The sequence below is a fragment of the Hyperoodon ampullatus genome (assembly GCF_949752795.1).
Source record: "Hyperoodon ampullatus genome assembly, chromosome: 7".
NCBI classification, from domain to species: Eukaryota; Metazoa; Chordata; class Mammalia; order Artiodactyla; family Ziphiidae; genus Hyperoodon; species Hyperoodon ampullatus.
In genome coordinates, this window is record NC_136920.1 from 27,936,148 (window position 1) to 27,947,915 (window position 11,768).

The window sequence follows — 11,768 nt, forward strand, 5'->3', positions numbered from 1 at the left end:
GCAGGGAAAAAATGGCTTTTTATATTGTAAAGGAGAAGTAAATAAGCAATTTACTTTTAGGTCAAATAAAAACAAGTTTATGGCTAGCGTTTATATGAGGCAGGCAGTTTCTATATTACTAGCAATTAGTATCTAACGGGTCATCATGTAGCTCAGAGGGATGTAGAATAATTAGATTGCTATTGTAAAACCTGCATTTCACTTCAGCATTGTATAGAGTGAACAGAAGGTAAGATCTTTGCCTTTGGGAAACCTGTAACCTAGGAAGGACACAAATACATAAAACAGTTTCCCTTGGGAGAGAAGGTAATTACCTAGTTTGAAATGTGGCAAAGATGCTGAGCTTGACACTTCGATTTTCCAAGACATGTGTCTCAGGGTATTTTATGACAAGTGGTTAAGAGAACCTTACTTTGAGGATTTAAAGCAGGCACCTTGTCTGTGCGTTTGCCTTTCACCGCATCCAGGCAGCCATGAACTGACTCAGAGCGCCACCTGCTGGTCATCACCTCTCAGCTCACTAGTTCAAGAATGTCCCAGTGAAAGACTAACGGGAGATGTATTTCAATTGTTACATACAAATATTGGCAAGTACCAAGAAGTCTTAATGTGTTTAATTATCAAGACATCAGAAACATGCATCTAGTGCTACAATTAATTAACTGTGATATTCCTTTAAAAAGTTCATCAGTAGGGTTTGCTTGGTTTTTTCTTCTTCTGGAGAAATAATTAAGTGATGGCTCTCTTGGTCTGTAAAATACTAAAAGTGGTTGGGAAGTTTGACTGCTTAGGGTGGCCTATTTAAAACAAATCTAGTTATACTGAATTTCAACTAGGTGTTGGTAAGGGACTTCCAGTGAGGGGATATTTGTTCTAAATCAGCAAAGGGAAGTGGTTCTCCGATTGTGGTCCATGAACCAGCAATATCAGCATCACTTGAGAACTTATTTAAAATGAAGATTCATGGGCTCCATCCCAGACAGAGTGAGTCGGAAATGCTGGGGATGGGGTTCAGCAATCTGTGTTTTAACAAGCCCTAAAGATGATTCTGACTGATGCTGAAGCTTAAGAATGTTCTGAAACATCCCCCAGTTTGGTAGATCATCAGCTCTAAGTTGTTAATAGTTAGTATTTGACACAATGGCTAATCACTGAGTAACTTTTCCACATGTAGACCAACACTGTCTACCCCTGGTCCCTAAGCTGAAAACCTTTACATAATTTTGTCACTCAGCTAGCAGTTGTCATCTACCAGATCAATCACAATTCAATCCACCATTTTTAACCATATCGACATTAATAATAATAATAATAGATTTTAGTTATGTGAATGATCCTATGTGCAGTATTAGGTCAAAATAAAAATGGTTCTTGCTTTTGAAATGTAAACTTTATTCTTAATCCCCATGATAGTATAATACACATAAGATTCAAGAGCTCAGCCAATACCTTTGCCATCCTCAACACAGCGATAATCAACATTTTCCATTTGTCCATGGCACCATTTTGCAGAATTGTGAATGCATAGGCAGAGTCTTTGTGGTAAGTCACCCCAGGGACCCAAATGTCTAACCCACAACTGACTTGAGAGGAAGGACATGTAAAGAGAGGGACCAGCTCCCAGAATCTACCCTGGTGGCCCTTGCCTGAGCATGCAGGCTGTGTGCCCAAGACCCAGAGGCAGAGAACCAGGCACCTGCACCCTTCCCCGGTCCATGACTTACTTCAGCAATTTGGTGGAACATTTCACTTCCTCTTACCTTATTAATGTCTTATAACCTGAACCAGCTTCCTTTTATTGCTGTCTCTAATAGAATCACTGCTTCTCAGAGAATCTTGGACTCCTACAAAGTTACAACAGAGCAGTGGCTAGGAGCTTTATCATCATAAGACTGGGATATGAATGGCAATGATGTGACTTAATTATTTAACAAACATTTACACAGCAGTTACCACGTGCCAGGCACTCTTCTAGGGGCTGTACAAACAGCAACTCCTTTAAGTGACAGAACAGTGCCATGTGGCAGTTTCTATTTATTATCATCCACATTGGCTCCCGGGGAAACTGCAGCACAGACCGGCTTAGTCACCTGCCTAAGGTCCGACAGCTAATAAAGGGCAGAAGTGGCCTGTAACTGAGGCCTCACCCTGTGCTCTGCTGCCTCTCTTAGGCTCACCTCCCTGAACCTCAGGTTTCTCATCTGCAAAATAGGGAAAATGAATACCTTTCTCCCCAGGTTATTTGAAACCATTTGAGTACAGTCTAGCCAGAAATGTAACCAAAGTACAATGATATGAGATTAGCACCATAACAAAGATATGTCAAAAGTGCTATGGAAACACAGATGAGGGAACAATTCTATTGGCCCCTGGGCGGCTATCTGGAGTAAAGCAGAAGTGACATTTCAAATGCCCCTGGACCAGCAAGGAGGTGACACAGGCAAGAGCAAAGACTCAGAGACCTTGACCTAGTAGAGCAGGTAGTCAAGTGAGCCCAGAGTTTTCATGGTGGTGGTGGTGGAGGTGGTGAGCTTTGGCTGGAGGGGGGCTGGGCCAGTGAGTAAATAACAGGGGAGATGAGGTCTTCCACAGTTTTGAGACTGAATGGCAAATCAAAATCCAAACCCAGGAATCTCTGAGAGGTGGAGAGAGGGTGCAAGGAAGGTATAACAGGGGCCTGGAACATCTTATTATGCTAGAAAATAAGGAACTGCTTTTAAAAAAGTGATGTAGGCATGCCACAAGGATGAAGAAGCCAGCTTGAAGGGGCTGGCCAATCTGGAGCAATTTGACTACCAAAATAATTAAGGATAGTAATGAGTTATAAAGTGTTGGGGGGAAAATAAGAATTTGTGAGTTCATACCAATAATAAATAAATGGATAGAAGAACGGGCTCTTGTTTACAGCAGAATCTTGAATGCCAACAGGTAAATGTGAAGAGAGTGTGGGAGTTGGCAAGTCATCACTCTGCAGCTATCATAGTGAAATGATAGAATCAAGCAAGAATCATCAAGAGTTGCTAAATTTCAACAAAGAGAGAGCAGGATACTTGGACGGTCTTAAAAGTACCTTTCCACATATTGTTATTTGTTGCAAGGGGAAACTCGTAATTACACAGTGGAGACATTGGACAGCACCCTGACCAGGTGATCAGTGAAGGGCGGATGGACCATGTGTGCCTCCAGATGTGATTCTCTGTGAGGAACATACCATCACTGTTTTAGGATTCCTCCTGAGAATGCATAGCCTGAATCTAAGTATGAGACAAATTACCAGGCAAACTCAAAATGATGAACATTGTATTTTTAAAAAGGAAGGAGATGGGACTCTATTTTCAAAAATGTCAGTTTCATAAAGAATAAAGAAAAGCTATGGGAATGTTCCAGATTCAAGGAGGCTAAGGAGACCTGACAACTAAGTCCAATACCTGGCCCTTTACTTTCCCTCCAGTACTGGAGGGGTAAAATGCTATAGAGGATATCATTGGGGCAATTGATAACATTGAAATATGAGTGGGTAGATTAGTTCAAATTATTGCACAAACGCTAAATTGAGGTTGAAAACTGTACTGTGGTTACATAAGAGACTATCCCTGTTTTTAGGAAATACACACTGAAATATTTAGAACAAAATGTCATGACATATGGAACTTAGTCTCAAATAATTAAGAAAAATTTACATGTGTGGTGTGTGTGTGTGTCTGCTGTGTGTGTGGAGAAAGAGAGAGACAGAGACAGAGAGGGCAGGGTGGGAGGAATAAATGGCAAAGCAAATGGGTAAAAATGTTAACAGGTGAATCTAGGTATGGGATACACAGGTACACTATTTTTATTCATGCATCTTTTCTATCAGTTTGACACGTTTACAAATAAAAAGTTTTTTAAAACTTTAGAAATCTTGACCTTTTCTTTTTGGGAGCTTTTGATTTAATTAGGAGAAGAATAGGAGAGATGATAAAGAGAGGGAAAATATAGTTTGGAAGTCAGTGATACTCTACTATTCGTTTATCACAATTTTAATGTACTTCTAGCCTTAGAAGTAAAGTTCATGTGTCTCAAGCCAGCAGTTCCTTGCAAACACACACATGTAGTATAAATGATGTGTTTAGGAGGATTCACTTAGTGCCAGTTTCTGAAGCAGGTTATTTCTCAACCTTATAAAATGAGCTTGATACAAATTCTTCATTTCCTTTGAAATTAGCATCAAGATGTAATCATCTGACTCTGAAATGTGTGTATTTTAGGACCAGGAATCTAAGCTATAATGTTTTGTACGTAGATCTAAGAATTGAGTTGAAAGAAGTTTCAAAGCACTAAAGTGACTTTCGTCCTCTACCAGTGGCTGTGTGTTAATTCTCCCAGAAAACCATCACTTCTCTGAATTAATAGAATTTTTGAAGCTAAATCAAGTCAATTTCCATTGTAACGTTGTGAAGCTTTTGACTGGGCTCACGGAATTATCCTACTTGATGGCCACCTTGAAGACGGCTTTGTGGTGATCCTAAGAAAACCCACAGCCGCAGCTTCTGTGTGTCACGGCCTTTCCACCTCACCTGATTCATTCTCATTACTTAATGAGCAGCTCAAGGCAAGTGCCCCCCACCCCACCCTTGAGATAAATAGTAGGTAAAATAGATATAAAGGCAATCTAATGTGGTAGAAAGAACCCTGAAATGGAAATTGGAAATGTGATTTTGCCTCTAATTAGGGTTATGTCTTCAGGCAGACCTCAGTTTCCTCATCTGCAAAATGAAGAACGTATTACAGATTATCTCTAGGAATTTGCTACTCAAATTTTGGTTTACAGACAGGGAAGTGTGGGAATTGGGAATAAGCATTTGTAGTAGCTGGTCTCCAAGATGCCTCCAGAGATTCTTGCCTCCTGGCTTCAGGCTTATGCGGTCTCCGCCCACATCAAATAGGGCTAACCTGTCTAACCAACAGGATATTGCAGAGATGATAGAGTATGATGTCTGATGTTAGGTCATAAAGGACTCTGTGGCTTCCACCGAGCTGTCTCTTGGATGACTTGCTCTGGAGAAAGCCAGCTACCATGCCTTAAAGGTGCTCCATCAGCTCTATGGGGAGGTCCATGCAGTAAAAGGAACTGAGGCCTCTTGCCATCAGCCAGCACTTTCCTGTCCTATGAAGAAGCCATCTTGAAAGCAGATCCTCAAGCCCCAGTCAGGTTTTCAGATGACTGCAACCCTGGCACACCTTGAATGTAACCTCACAAGAGACTCCTAAGCCAGAATCAGTCAGTTAAGCTGCTTCTGAATTTCTGACCCACAGAAATTATGTAAGATAGATAATTGTTTTAAGTCACTGAGTTCTGAGGTATTTTATTATGCGGCAAGACATAATTAAAACACATTTAGAAACTTTTAAAGCAATTTGAAGGAATAATCTTATGTCTGTTGAATTTAATTTTTAAATTTTTCCATTCATTTTTTTTTGTTTGTTTTGTTTTGTTTGGCTGTGCTGGGTCTTCGTTTCTGTGCGAGGGCTTTCTCTAGTTGCAGCAAGCGGGGGCCACTCTTCATCACGGTGCGCGGGCCTCTCACTATCGCGGCTTCTCTTGTTGCGGAGCACAAGCTCCAGACGCGCAGGCTCAGTAGTTGTGGCTCACGGGCTCAGTTGCTCCGCGGCATGTGGGATCTTCCCAGACTAGGGCCCGAACCCGTGTCCTCTGCATTGGCAGGCAGATTCTCAACCACTGCGCCACCAGGGAAGCCCAGTCATTCACTTTTATTGTATTTTACCAAAGTATCAGTCTATGGTGGTTTGAAAATTTAAAAAAAATAAATGTTGGATCTACTCCATGGAGAGTTTGAAAATCACTGATCAGAATAATACAGTCTTAGAGTTGAAAAAGGGTTTTGAAATTATACAGTCCAAACTTAGAGAATAAACTCTCTCTTACAGTTTTCCTACAATTTTTCCAGCAATAAAACTCTGATTCTCAGCAGCATTTTTATTATCACCATTGTTATTAAACATGCTTTTTATTGAGAGACCAGATGGGGGATATTTCATAATCCAAGTGAGAAATAATGGTGGCTTAGATGAGGGTGTTTGCGGTGAGGATGGAGAAAAGGCGACAGGTTCAAGATGTATTTCAGAGGTAGCTGAAATTACTTAGTGACACTAAAAAAATGGTTGTTTTTTTGTTATTATTATTCATAGGGACTTCTTAAACATCTTGGGTGTCAGTTTTTGCTGACGAAACATTGTCTTCATGGTGTTTGTTGCAACACAATTTGCCATGTTCTCTAGGGTTTTACTTGCTTCGTGTGATCAGAGGAAATGAGCTACTAAGAAAAGAAATTTTTTCAGGCTTTTCTGGTGGCACAGTGGTTAAGAATCTGCCTGCCAATGCAGGGGTCACGGGTTCGAGCCCTGGTCCGGGAAGATCCCACATGCTGCAGAGCAACTAAGCCCGTGTGCCACAATTACTGAGCCTGTGCTCTAGAGCCCACGAGCGACAACTACTGAGCCCGTGTGCTGCAACTACTGAAGCCTGTGCGCCTAGAGCCTGTGCTCCACAACAAGAGAAGCGACCGCAATGAGGAGCCTGCGTGCCACAACTAGAGAAAGACTGTGCACAGCAACAAAGACCCAACGCAGCCAAAAATAAAAATAAATAAAATAAATAAATTTATTTTAAAAAAAGATAATTTTCATTTGAATATAGACAAATACTTCCTTCCTTACCCGGAGCTTGAAGAAAAAAAAGATAGTTGGTCTTAGGTTCTGGGTAATTGGTATTATTAGAAAAGAATGTGAATCTTCTTTTTTAAATTGAGGTAACTGGTTTAAAACATTATATGTTTCATGGGTACTTCTGTATACACTAGAGTGTGCTCACCACCAAAAATTTAGTTTCCAACCGTCACCATACAGTTGACCCCCTTTACCCATTTTGCCTTCCTCCCCACCCCTTCTCCCTCTGGTAACCACTAGAATGTGAATCTTCTGATCCTGCCTGCCATGGCTTATAACAAAACAAAGGTGCCCAATGATGAGTATACCCAGCATACACCCAGAACAAAGGGAAGGTAAGATGCATCAGACCCAGCTGTACACAAAGATGTAGTAGAACCTAAACTGGAGAGTGTTTAGTTTGGACAAGATGGTAGCCTAGGATAACCTACCACACCTATAAATGCTGAATAAAACCAATCCAAAGATATTTAAACACAAGATTGAGCTGCAGGAAAAGCAAACATAGAAAATATTAGGTCCAGAAATAAATAGAGGTGGGAAGAATTGCGTAAAGCTGATCCTGAGATGCCCTGGGGGAGTTACTGGCCACTGCAATCTGGCTCCATGCAGAGATTAAGAGATGAGAATTGTTGTGAAGTGAGAGATTGGAAGCAAAAACCTACATAAAAGCAGAGATGGCAAAGGGCCACATCCAGAAAAAAAAAAACCTATCCACAGTCTCAGAGAGATGTCAAGGAAGTTTGTAATCTCTGCCTGGATATACTGGATGAGAGCAAAAAAAGTTTCCTCTGGGTACCCAAAACCTCAGGCCTACTGCTCACAGATTCTGAATTTATAATAAATGCACAGCCCAGAAAATTATAATGAAAATCTACACTGGGCCAGTGATTCCTCTTGTCTCACTGGGAAGAAGAAAACAACTTTCTCTGAAGGGACATACTTGCAACTTAGATCATTCAGAATTTCCACGGAAAACTAAAGCTTCACTCAAGAAGAGCTTTAAGTAAATAAGTAAGTAAAATGCAAAGTATACACTCCTTCCATGAACAAGTATCAGAAAATACAGCACACAGAGACCCCCAAGAACTTCAGTTCATAGAAAAACTGTTTAAAGGATAATATAAAATAAATATATTTTTAAATGATTAAATACATTAAGAATTGAAATCTATTAAAAGAACAAGTCTATTTTTTAAAAAAAGGTAGATTTGAACAGGTATCAGATAAAACTTCTAGAAAGAAAAAGAACTGAAATTTAAAGCTCAATGAATGGGTTAAACAGTTTAGACTGCTGAACAAAGAATTCGTGAGCCTATAGACAGAGTTAAGAAAATCACCCAGGGTGAGATTAAGAAAAATGGAGGTTAGAACGAGAAGTTTCAACTTATACCTACTAGGAGTTCCAAAACAAAAGAATAAAGAGACCTGAGAAGAGGAAATATTTGAAGAGATAATGGCTGATATTATACCAGAATTGATTAAATCACACACATGAATTTTCACATGCCAGAGTCACAACATATTAGCCAGTGTTCTCCAGAGAAACAGAACCAACAGGATGTGTGTATTTATATAGATACAATAAAGAAAAACCCACAATTAAAATTATACATAATGTGAAAGACTGAATACTTTCAATTTCGGTTTGGGAAAAATTCAAGGATGCCTACTCTCATAACCAACATTGTACTAAAGATTCTAACCTGTGTAGTGAGGCAAGAAAAAAGAAATAGAACGCATATAGACTGGAAAAGAAGAAGTAAAATTGTCTTTTCATAAAGAGAATGCTTGTCTAGAAAATTTGAAGGAGTCTCCCCCCAAAAATAACTTAGAACTAAAGAGTTTAGCAAGGTCACAGACAAAAATCAGGTGCATTTACATATACTAGCAATGAAAAATCAGAATTTGAAAGAAAATTAAATACCATTTAAAATAGCATAAGAATATTAGATACTTGGGGATCAATCTAACAAAATGTCCCAAACCTATACACTAAAAACTGCCAAACATTGCTGAGAATGATTAAATAAGACCAAGACAAATGAAGAGCAATACCATGTTCATGGATTTGAAGAGTTAATATTGTTAAGATGTCAATTCTCCCCAAATTGTTCTGTAGATTCAGCATAATCCCAATCACGATCCCAGGAAACTTTTTAGGGGGTAGATATTGATAAACTAATTCTAAAATTTGCATAAAGTGCAAAGGATATAAATAGCAAAACAATTTTGAAAAAGAACAAAGTTGGCAGACTCACCTACTACCTGATCAAGATAGAGTGATATTAGTGTAAGACTAGACAATGGAACAAAGCAGATAGTCCAGAAATAGGCTCACACATATACGGTCAATTGATTTTTGACAAGATGCCAAGGCAATTCAATAGAGTAATTCAAATGGTGTTGAAATAATTGAAAATCTATACTGGAAAAAAGGGTAAATCTCAATCCTTTATGCCATACAAAAAATTAACTCAAAATGAAATGAATTATAGACCTATATGTAACCCATAAAACTATAAAATTTCCATAAGAAAACTTAAGAGAAAATCTTGCAACTTTTGGGTAGGCAATGATTCCTTAATGCAATATAAACAGCATAAATCCTAAAACAAAAAATTGATAAAATGGACTTTATCAAAATTTAAAGTTTTTACTCTTCCAAAGATACCATTAAGAAAATGAAAAAGCAAGATACAGACAGGGAGAAAATACTTACAAAACATGTATACAAGGACTTGTATCCTGAATGTATAATGAACTCTTATAACTCAATATTGGAAGACAAGTCAACTAAAGTGGGCAAAAGATTTGAATAGACACTTCGCTAAAGGAGATGTACAAATGGAAGACTACTCAGCAATAAAAAGGAAAAGTTAAAACCTACTGATACAGGCAATGTGAATGAATCTCAGAATCATTGCACCGGGAGAAGCCAGACATAAAAGGCTATGTATTATACAATTCCATTTACATTAAGTTCTAGAAAAAGGAAAATCAGTGATGTAAAACAAATCAATGGTTGCCAGGAGTTGGGATTGGGGGTAGGGTGTATGGATTTCAGAGGGGCATGAAAGAACATTTGGGGATGATATACGTGTTCTGTATCATGACCGTAGTCATGGTTACGTGACTGTACTTTTGTTAAAACTCATTGAATTGAACACTTAAAATTGGTGGATTTGATCATATGTAAATTATGCCTCAACAAAGCTTATTTTAAAAACTAGAGGGCTTCCCGGGTGGCGCAGTGGTTGAGAGTCCACCCGCCGATGCAGGAGACACGGGTTCGTGCCCCGGTCCGGGAAGATCCCACATGCCGTGGAGCAGCTGGGCCCGTGAGCCATGGCCGCTGAGCCTGCGCGTCCGGAGCCTGTGCTCCGCAACGGGAGAGGCCACAACAGTGAGAGGCCCACGTACCGCAAAAAAAAAAGAAAAAAGAAAAAAAAAAACTAGACATGGTCTCTCACTAGACAGGGCTAGAAATATATGGACAGTTTTCTGTACCCTTTGACCAAACACAATATCTGTGTGACATTGGATAATGTAATTAACTTCTCTGGGTCTTGGTTTCCTCAAGTGCAATGTGGGGGTAATAACAGAATATTATGGATTGTTATGAGGACCAAATTACATAATATATGTAAAGTACTTTGCACAGCACCTGACACAAAGTTCAATCGACAGCTCAGGGACACTTTCTAAGCCTCTTGTCTTTGTCTGACTCATTCAACAGCCTTCACAACAAACTTCTATTATGATTTGGCTTCCCTAGGAGTTTTCCTCCAGGGAGAGTTGGCCCAAAGAATGTTCACTTCCCTAGATAATTTTATTTCAGAATGTTATAACTGCAGTCTTGGTTATAGTTTAATATCATGTGAGTTGTTTTCCTATCTCCCATCACACTCTGGGAGGCTGATTAGATCCTCTGTCTAGACTTGCAAGGCTGAGAGCCTGATTCCCTAGTGTGAAGGAAGGAGGCCCAAATGGGTGGACTTCCCTGGTACCATTTCTGGGCCATCGTGCTCTAATGGTAATTCAAAATGGTGGCAATAAATGCCAGGGGGAAGTTGACCTCTCCAGTAACTTCCAGTCTTTAAAAATAGTTTTGGATACAAGAAGTATAGTTTACCTTGCTCAGGAGAGAGAGAGAGAGGTGGAGGCACTAATGAAATATGATTTCATTTTCTTGGAATAGGCGTAAGTCTGGATTATTTTGTATGGCTATTCTGGCTTACACATGATATCCTCTTTTCTTGTTCCACAAGGAATTCCTGACTTTGAATTGAAATGCACATTTTGATGGAATTCTCATTTCCAGTAAGAGCAAGTAAAAAAGAGAATAAATTCTCTTCTAATGCTTCCTAATATTCCCATATCCTGGCACATATAGAGCAGAATGCTGCAGTAATGGGAGGAGGCTGCTTGTTGCCCAACAAGATTTCCGAGTATGCTGATAACATAGACCCAACTGTAACCCTTTCTAGGCACCCCAGGGTTCCCCAACACACCAATGGCTCTGCTCCTGGAGCTATGGCTGCAGATGAAGTGCTTGCTAACTAGGAAGGAATAATAGATCTAAATGCTGGCCAGTTGCAATACTAATTCTGTAGCAAGAGACCCATAAGTCAATCAGAACATCTCAGTGCAGACTCATGACCACGTTCCTGGACAGTTTCCATGAAGGTGAACTGATATCACTGCTGAATTTATCTTTGCTCCTTCAACATTGGCTTTGTGTCTTAAGGTTCGATCCTAAATTCATGAATCTAGGAGAAAAGCTGAATCTGGGGACATGTTGTCAATGAATTTTCATCCATTCATTACCTCTTTTTGACTGTCTGTCCAAAGTACTTCTGTAGCAGAAACAAGATATATTATAAATTATTTCTTACAACAGTTAAATTGGAATAATAATTCCTACCTACCTACTTCACAGGGTTGTTGTGAAAATAAATAAAGCATTCAAACAGTACTGGTCACAGAGTTAATGCTCTGTAAATGGTTGCAATTATTATGTACATGTTCACTTTCTTAGAACT